This window comes from Ovis aries, chromosome 17, assembly GCF_016772045.2.
Source record: "Ovis aries strain OAR_USU_Benz2616 breed Rambouillet chromosome 17, ARS-UI_Ramb_v3.0, whole genome shotgun sequence".
Taxonomy (NCBI): Eukaryota; Metazoa; Chordata; class Mammalia; order Artiodactyla; family Bovidae; genus Ovis; species Ovis aries.
In genome coordinates this window covers 5588325-5594393 of record NC_056070.1, presented here as the reverse complement: position 1 = coordinate 5594393, position 6069 = coordinate 5588325, and the positions used below count along the sequence as shown (strand labels likewise).

Genomic DNA, 6069 nt, shown 5'->3' with positions numbered 1-6069 from the left:
CAGATAACAGCCAGTCACTGGTTGTGACCCAGTCAGCATAAGAGCTGGGCAAATTCCTTAGCTTCTCTAAGCCTCAGTTTCCACAACTGTGAAATGGGACTTCCGGCACTCCCCTTTGGGAGAAGCTGAAGTGAAGTGACGTTGCTCAGCCATGTCTGAGTCTTTGCCCCATGGACTGTAGCCTACCACGCTCCTCTGTCCATGGGATTTTCGAGGCAAGAGTACTGGAGTGGGTTGCTATTCCCTTCTCCACGGGATCTTCCTGACCCAGGGATTGAACCCGGGTCTTCTGCATTGTAGGCAGACGCTTTACCGTCTGAGCTACCAGGGAAGTCTTGAAGAAGCTATGAGGATGCAAAGAGCGCATGCATTTCAAGCACTCAGCAGAGAGCCTGCACACTGAGCCGTGGAGCCACCATCAGCCAGAGGCAGGCTGCTCTCCACGTTTCCCAGGAGGACCCTACAGACCCTCTCTGGCGCTGGAGTAGAAAACCTCCAAGAGCCCAGTCAGTGGCTCACTGTGCCCCACCTTGTCCTGGGGCAAGAGCAAGGTGTTTGGTCTAGGCCGCTTGGGCTGAGAAGGCACAAGAAGGGAGCTCATCGTGAAATCTTTCCTGGGCTCCCGAGGAGAAGGGGCGCCGTGGGCAGCACGACTCCAGACCAGACGGAGTCCACTTGCAGGGAGCTGGGAGGCGGCCAGGGGCAGTCCTTTCTCACAAGAGAGCTCAAGCAGGGAGGTGCTGCCTGGAAAAACTAAGCGTCCTTTAGTGTGGTCGTTGTGTGCGTCAAAGCAGCCCTCAGGAGCACCGGGGTGAGATTCTGTCTCAGCGAACGTGAGAGCGGAAGCCGGGTGATGCAGTGCTGGCATGGAGGCCCCGCACCAGGCAGGGCTGGGACCAGGTGACCCACACCTGGAATGTGACGTCTGTGACTCAGTGACGCGGGGCACAGTCTGTGTGCTGGAGGCCGGGGCTCCACGTGCCATTGCTGGCTTCCTCCTCACCCCACAGTGAGGCAGGCCCTCCGGGTCACTCTGGGCCACCCTGAGGTGCACGGGTGGACAGTCACTTGCCCGGAGTTACCGAGTTACTAGAACGCAGAACCAGGATCAGCCTCGGAGCCTGTGAGCCCGGCTCCAGCCGAGGCAGGCTGGGTCTTTCCCTGACTCCATGCAGTGCTGCCGCCGGGGGCCTAGGGTGACAGAGTGGATGACAGGTGACAGCCTGCAGATCTGGGAAACCGGAGGGGTGGGCAGGCTGGCAAGCAGTTGTGGCACTGCCCCTCAGCGTGGACCCCGGAGGAGTCTGGGGGTTTCTCCAGCATCACTGTCTGCATAGCTGCTCTCACATGGTGGCTGCCCCCAACCACAGATCAGACCCGAGTCATTGACAGCAAGTGCGTGAGAAGAAAAAGAGGAAGCAGAACCAAGAAATTAAAACCCTAAGGGCAGCAACAATTAATATTTAATGTGAAAATTGCCTGGGAACAGAAAGTGCAGGCTATTCATGTGCAAATTGTATGCAAATCATATGCACACAGGCTCCACACCTGCACACCAGGCCCCTGTAATTATTCTGTAAACCTGTCTGGCCAGCTCTAAGGGCAGCTCCACGCTCCTCCCCGTCCTGCCCCAGCTGCAAGAGGGCTCCCAAGCCTCCATGGGCTGAGGCCTCTGGGGGACACACTCTGGGGACAGCAGCTTGCCCTGGGACTCCTCAGGTCAAGGCCCCTGCTGATTCTGAGGGCTCCCTCCCAGCAGGGAGTTCCTGGCCCTGCATCCCAGCTCCCCTCATCCCATTCTAGAAGGCATCGCCAAGGTTGCCCCAGACTTCAAACCCCCTGTCTCTGCTCCCCCTCCCTGTCCAGGCGAGAACTCCCCACCCCGCCACCCCCCACACGCAGCTGAGACCTGAGCCGGCCCCTCTGTGAGCTGGCCCCTCAGCTTTCCCCTCCTGCCCACCCCTCTCCACACACCCCCCGACCTGCACCCCCACCCTGCCCCCTACCCAGCCCTGTCTATATTCACTCCAGGGTCAGGGTGAGCCTGGGTAGCCCCTCCCCAGCCCAGCTCTGATACGAGCTGGGTGGGGAAGACACTCTCCCGACCAGGCTAGCAGGGCCTTCCTGAACCTTCCATGGTTCTGCAGGAAAACACTTCAGCTCACCCAGGGCCAGCCCCCAGAGGGGTAACCAGGAGCCTAGAGTTCACCTGCAGGGTGGAGAGACCTGGGCCCTCCAGGCCTGAGACCACAGGCTTGAGGTGAGGGGCAGGAAACAGCCCCCTAGGCCCCAGCTCCCCATCGCCCCTGGGTCCTGCAGTCGTGACAAGAGAGGAAAGCACCTCAGACCAAGTCTCCCCAGCCCGCCGGCCCTGCAGTAGACCGCTCCAGTACCCGCCCTGGCCTCCGTCTCTCCTGCATCCCTCGCTCTACCTCTTCAGGTCATAGGGAGGCCGGGACCGGTCGGTCTGACGGGTTCTCATCCCCAGCCACCACTACAGCAGAACCTGCCTCTGCAGTTGGAGAGAAGAGCCTTCGAGGAGTCTAGCCCACGTGCGGCTCCTTGTCAGTGCCGACTGCCCTTGACAGTAAGTGTTGACGTGTCTCGTCCTCCGATGGACTCCAGAGCCTGGCGCCGTGTGTGGGGAGGCGGAGGCCACGCCCGGCCGTCACTGCCATCACCGTGCCTGGAGATGGGGCACGGCCTGCGCGCCCTGCTGGATAGCCTAGACACATCCTTTTGTTTTTATTAAAATATAGTTGATTAACAACGTTCTGTTAATTTCTGCTGTACAGCAAAGTGACTCAATTACACACATATATGCATTCTTTTTCATATCCTTTCCACTGTGGTTTATCCTAGAAAATGAAATATAGTTCGCAGCACTATACTGGAGGACCTTGTTGTCTATCTATCCTGTATGTAATGGTTTGCATCTGCTAATCCCACCTCCCAATCCATCCCCCTCCCCGCCCTTCCTCTTGGCAACCACAAGTCTCTTCTCCATGTCTGTGAGTCTGTTTCTGTTTCATAAAAGTTCATTTGTGTCCTATTTTAGATTCACAGAAAAGTGACATCATCTGGTATTTGTCTTTTTCTGACTTACTTCACTTAGATTGATAATCTCTAGTTCCATCCATGTTGCTGCAAATGACATTTTTAAATTATGGAATATTTCATTATTTCAGTAATTATTTCATTATTTTTCATTATTTATATGACTAATATTCCATATATATATACTTTATATATACATAACTTCCTTATCCATTCATCTATGGATGGACATTTAGGTTTTTTCATGTCTGAACTCTTGTTAATAGTGTTGCTATGAATATGGGGGTGTATGTATCATTTTGAATTACATTTTTGTCTGGATAAATGTCCAAGAGTGGGTTTGCTGGATCATAAGGTAATTCTATTTTTAGTTGTTTGAGGAAGACCATGCTATTCTCCATAGTGGCTGCACCAACTTACATTCAACAGTTCAGGAGGGTTCCCTTTTCTCCAGACACATCCAGCATCTGTTGTTTGTAGACTTTTTGATGATGGCCATTCTGACCAGTGTGAGGTGATACCTTGTTGTAGGTTTTATTTGCATTTCTCTAATAATTAGACATGCTGAGTATCTTTTCACGGGCCTCTTGACCATCTGTATGCCAAGACAAGTCCTGATCCTGCCCCCAGAGGGACTGATGGTCCAGCTGGTGAGGTGCGCAAGGACTGCCCTTCCTGTGGGTGATGCCATGCCTACAGGGTGAGGTCAGTGGTGATGTTTAGGCATGAAGGGTGGGTTTGTCTCATAAAACCCCGGGAGCAGGGAGAGTAGAGCAGAGATTTAAACATTGGAGTGCGAGTTTAAAATAAAAGGAGAGAGAAGAGAGAAAGTGCTCAGGGTTTGGAAAGAGCTTGGGCCAAAATACCCATGTGGCCACAGAAAGTATGAGGTCAGGTCTGGAGAGGAGTGAGCTGGGGTTTGGGGAATGTGTCCTGGGCAGCCAGCTCTCCTCGTGGCTCCTATGTGATCAGTCCTTGACCCAGCAACACCCACAACTAACTGGGTCCTTTGCACAACTGGAGATTTACTGAGCATCTGTGTGCCCAGCACTGTTCTGGCCCCAAAAGAAAACCTCGCCCTTGGGCATTTTCCACACCAGTACATGAGGGTGGTCACCAAAACCCTGGTGGAACACTCACTTTGAGAGGAAAAAAAACCTACCATCCTAAACATAATGAGGTCAAAAGTGAGGTAAATCACGTCCCATATTTTCAGAAATATTAAATTGTTGGGGGAAACTGTGCATCTGAGATCTGAAGAACTATGATAACATAATTTATAGTACTATAATAGTAGTAATATAAAGTAATAGATATAGCAATATTATAATAAAGGGTACTCTATTTTCATTACAACTCACCTAGTTACAAAGAAGAGACACACAGTCACAGCAGGGAAAGGACACAGGGCAAGGGTGTGACACTCACCAGCAGGAGACTCCAGGGCCCTGAAAGAGCTGCGCCAGGGACTGGGGTCCCCTCCAGCAGGGCACGAGCTCCCTCTCCACCATCTCCCTCCTCTGCTCTTTCCACACTGCCCCTGGCTTCCCTGGGGTCTCTGTTTGGGCTGGCCGGTGGCCATGACCTTTGGACCCTCCCACAGCTGCTTCCCAGGGTGTTCATTCCAGATTCCCAGGGAAGAAACTTCACGGGTTCAGCGCATTTGTCTGGGTATCAGCAGAACCACTAAACTGAGGAGATCCCAAATCCCAGTTGACTTAAGAGGGTCTGTTTCTCCCTTCTGAGAGTCTGTCTGCTATGGCAGCTCTCCTCTGCAAAGTCCCCAGAGATCTAGGCCTCTGCATCTTGTTGCTCTGTTATCGAAGGTAGACTTTGCCAGAATAATCCAAGATGCTCACCCCCGCACCCACCCCGCAGGAGCCCTGAAATGGCCCGCATCGCCTCCACCCCCAGGGCCAGAATTTATCCACATGACAGAATTTATCCCAGCTTCAAAGTTGCCAAGAAAGTTCGTATTTGCTGGGCAGAGGGCAAGCAGCCGTCTTCCCTACACGGTACACGTGGGGCACTTAGTCATGATGGCAGCAGGGAGGGCAGGCATAGGGTGCCCGCGCAGTGGGAACAGGGCAGCCTGGGCTCTCCGTGAAGCAGAACCCAGTGATGAGAGCTGGTATCCATGTCTCAACCAAGACAAGTCCACCCATATCATACCGACCAGGGTTCTCGGCCTTCCCCAGCCAATACAAATTGACTAGAGGCCAAATAAGACCTTCAGACAAGGCTTTATGGGGCCCTGGCTACAACAGGGAGGGGAGAGAAGACAAGCGATAGCTTCCCTTGTTCACTCGCTCCCAGAGGAGGATCAAGCCTGTTCCTTTTACGGGGTGAGGGCAGGGCTGTGTCGAGGGCTTGGGCCAGAGGGATGGCTTAGGTGTTTTACCCACCCCTCTGGTGCTGGTGTGTGCAAGAGGTATGCTCAGCACCCTGCTTTTGTTCCTGACTCCCTGTTTTTGCTTCTGACTCTTCAGAAGTGGCAGTGGGGCTTTTTTGGTCTTTTTGTATCTTTTATCTATAATTTGCCCCAGCTGCCCATGCACACAGTTATTTTTAGTCCCATACAGTTTCTTTGTGTTTGTGTTGCTCAAGGAGTCAGTTGTCCAGGCGCAGGTGTTGCAGCACTGCAGGGAAGGGTCCCAGGCCCCACCCCTCACACAGGCCCCCCAGTTCAGCTCTGCAGCCGGGCCTCCCACTTGTGAAAGCCCTGAGGGCAAACGTTTGGGGAAGGGGACAGGACAGCCTCGAGGCCTGGGCTGTGGGAGCCTCATCCCAGAGGAAACACTTCGTTTACTTGAGCAAAGGAGAGTGCATTAGGCTTAGGTTTGAGAAATAGAGACAAGGAAACAGAAGAGAGAGACGAGGGACAGTTTACAGGAAAGGAAAGGAAAGGGAAAGTGAAGTCGCTCAGTTGCGTCCGACTCTTTGCGACCCCGTGGACTGTAGCCTATCCGGCTCCTCTGTCCATGGGGTTTTCCAGGCAAGGGTACTGGAGTG

At 53.4% G+C, this 6069-nt stretch overlaps 1 non-coding gene across 1 annotated transcript; it reads right to left on the bottom strand.

Annotated features, from left to right (window-relative positions):
* Positions 1 to 258: 258 nt before the first annotated feature.
* Positions 259 to 331, bottom strand: TRNAC-ACA (transfer RNA cysteine (anticodon ACA)). The gene has a single exon. It is a non-coding gene; the product is annotated as a tRNA-Cys (tRNA).
* Between the last annotated feature and the right edge of the window lie 5738 nt (positions 332 to 6069).